Below are 3,114 nucleotides of genomic sequence, written 5' to 3'. Positions count from 1 at the left end.
AAAAAATTTTAAAAAAATGACAGGAAGCTTGTTCAGCTCCCTAGGCAGTGAGCTCTGCCTGAGCTCATATACGTCTGACCTGGAGTGGTGCCACTCCCCAGGGAAAATGGAACACTGGGGAGTCAGTGTTTTCCCCTATTTATCCTCTTCCTTATACTATCACAGTAAGTGATGAGATGCTTACTGTTACTTTCACTTTGGCTTATTGCCTTAGTTGATTTCTCTAACACCTGGCAGCTTAGTCCTCTTTGGTTCAGCTCAGCTCATGACATCTTGACCATCTAGAACCAGCCCCACTAAACACTGCTACTTTCCAAAAGGCATACCTGCTGCCGTAAGAGGCACCTTGTGCTTTCTTGGTGGTTTCTCCTCCGGCTTGGGATCTTCGGTTTTAATGCTTGAATGAAAAAGCATCTCTGAAGCCTGGAGCTCAGAGGCTGGCATCTGACTGTGACTTTGATTCTCCTGTCCAGACAAAGAGACTTGAAATAAAGGACTGCTTAGACTTTTGGGTGTCATGAACCATTGATCAGACCAACACCCACCTCCAGACAGATTCTTCTCCTACCTTTCCAGGGAGAAAAATGATAATTATCAGACATTAGGTTTTCTCAGTCTTCCTCTCAAAGGAAGTATCTAACTTACATTATTCTCTGTGAAGCCTGTGCACAGTGCCTTATGCAGTTGACAACCCCAGTGACATCTTGCTCCGGGAAGAAATGGGAACAGTTTTTTTATTACTGCTCTTGAGAAGGTCATTTCCTAACTAGATAAAGTGATTTGCCCAAGGGTACAAACCATTGAACTTATGTGTCTATAATACCTCTTTAACTGGCACTTTTCTATGTTATCTCTTTTGGTCCTTACACAAAAAAGAGTAGGGGACACTGGATGAAAACAAGCATTTCATATGCTTCTACTATTTATATACGACACTTCATTCTTCTTTTCCTCAATGAATTCTAATGACAACCCTATGGAGAGCCCATTTTGTAGATAAAAGAAAGTCAGTGATTTATTTGCTAAGGTTTACATTCATTGTAAAGAGTGAGAACAGGACAAGAACCCAACTCTTCAGGTGACATTGTGCTTTTCCCACCATCTTGGCCTTTCTAAACCTGGTTCCAGACCAAAGTCTTTGACCTGCCTGCTCAGGGCCATGTCCACTGCCCTGTACTCACCTGATACAGCAGGGGTGCCTTTAGCAAGATTTTGTTGCTGATGTGTGGGAAGTTAACCATGTTCTTCTTCCCCTTGGTATCCACAAAAGGGAGTGAAGTAATGCTGGTGTTTGGATTCTATATAAGGAAAAAGTGGATAAGGTGCAGAACCCTCAGGCAAGAAATCTATGTCTCCAGGGAGTCATTTCTCCCAGCTCCCCTGTCACAGCAAGAATGAATCTGAACCAAATCCAGGTCTAAATTTATTTTCAAAGCTCTTGTAGAGAAAAGCAGAGTGGTCAAGCAGATGAGCTCTGGGTTTGACTCCCTGCTCTACCACATATAACTGAAGATCATGAATAGGTCACACAACTCTTTATCTAAGCTTCAATTATCTCATCACTACCATGGGAACAAAAATGGGATCTACCTCATAAGGCTTTTGTGAGGTAAATGAGGCAATTCATGTAGAGTATTCCATAAGTGTTAGCCATTATTATCATCATTCCAATATCTTACCACCCTAATATGGGAAAGCACTTCCTGCTATATAGTGTACATCTCCCTTGGTACAACATAAGCTTGCATTTCTTCTACATTATTGATTTGACCTCACTTGGATGCCTGTCTCCATGAATTGATTGATTACAAGAGAGGTAGTCTGTCATTGAATAGCAACATTTAAAATTGTGTGGAGATGAGGCATGGTGATGTGGATAGAGTATATGCATCATGTTATGCTGAGTTGATGAAAAATGCCTCTGAAAAGCTATTCTGGCCACCCACCTACCCTCAACCTTTCCTAGAGAAAAGACACTAAGCATCACTTCCCACCTTAGGCAAGGATCGAGTCATTCTGAGGTTCTTGATCTTGGAAGGTGACTTCTGGGCTTGAACCAAAGGCTTACTCTCAGCCTAGATCAAGTAGAACAGTATTGGAATAGTGTTTAGCATGCTATCATGTCACGCTATTGAGACATATTTTGCTTCATTACAACAATCACAATACAGTTGAAGCCAGCTCTCTTGATCCCAAAGCTAGGAGGAGCTAAGAAAGGCCTAGAGAAGTACTGAATGAATGTATGAATGAGTGCATATCAAAACAAGTGGTCTTTCTGGCAGTGCTTATCTTGGATTGACTTGTCCTATGGTTTTCATACGTTAAAATAATCCATAGAACCCTTTATTCAAATAAAATCTTAACTGGGCACCCTGGACAGGGGAAGAAATAAAAGCTGAGCTGCTCTTTCCAAAGAAAAGAAAATGCCCATAGTCTTGTCCAGGGACTCTTTCTACCCTCAGAGTGGCTCTGAAGGTGTCCTATTGGAACCCACTAAAATATGGGAGCCCAGTCTGAACACCAGTGACCTGATCAGAAGAGACTTCACATCTAGAAAGGGGTCAGGAGGAAAAGACCAAAACAGCAGAGCTGTGTCCCCCAAAGGGTGGCAAGCACACCATGAAAGTATGTGACATAATTGTGTGTGATACAAGATAATGGTTATCTAATGTTTATACATTTATTTTAAAATACATTTATTTTAATTTGAAAAACTACAGCATATTAAACCTATAATTTTACTATGTAAAATGAGACCAAAATTTAAGTTAAAAAAATGTGAGCATTAAGTAGACATGGTAAAAACCATGAAGGTGGCACTGAAATTACTAAAGTTTAGCAAAAACAGGCTACAGTTTGAATCTAGGTTCTTCTCTTTGAAGCAGAATTTGTGGGTTCTCCTTCTTCCAGCACCCTATTAGGGAACTGAACGAGATTTATCTGAGACACAGCTGGTGCCAGACCCACCCCTGTAAAACTTGGTATACCGGCCACACTGAAATAAGAACTGGAGACAGTACTTCAAGTTAGTATCACCTAGCACAGCTAAGCCCTCTACAGAGCTATAATGATGGGGACTATGTAGAATAGGCCACCTTGACCTCCCAGAATAGG

At 41.2% G+C, this 3,114-nt stretch overlaps 1 long non-coding RNA gene across 1 annotated transcript; it reads right to left on the bottom strand.

The window, feature by feature from the left end:
• Window positions 1-418: 418 nt before the first annotated feature.
• Window positions 419-2,077, bottom strand: LOC102742853 (uncharacterized). Its single transcript, XR_014142081.1, has 3 exons — window positions 1,995-2,077; window positions 1,182-1,298; window positions 419-465 (listed from the first exon to the last, which is right to left on the bottom strand). It is a non-coding gene; the product is annotated as an uncharacterized LOC102742853 (long non-coding RNA).
• Between the last annotated feature and the right edge of the window lie 1,037 nt (window positions 2,078-3,114).

Source organism: Leptonychotes weddellii, unplaced genomic scaffold (genome assembly GCF_054177405.1).
Source record: "Leptonychotes weddellii isolate Sample4059 unplaced genomic scaffold, ASM5417740v2 HiC_scaffold_2502, whole genome shotgun sequence".
NCBI lineage: Eukaryota > Metazoa > Chordata > Mammalia > Carnivora > Phocidae > Leptonychotes > Leptonychotes weddellii.
This window is presented reverse-complemented; position numbering and strand designations above follow the sequence as displayed.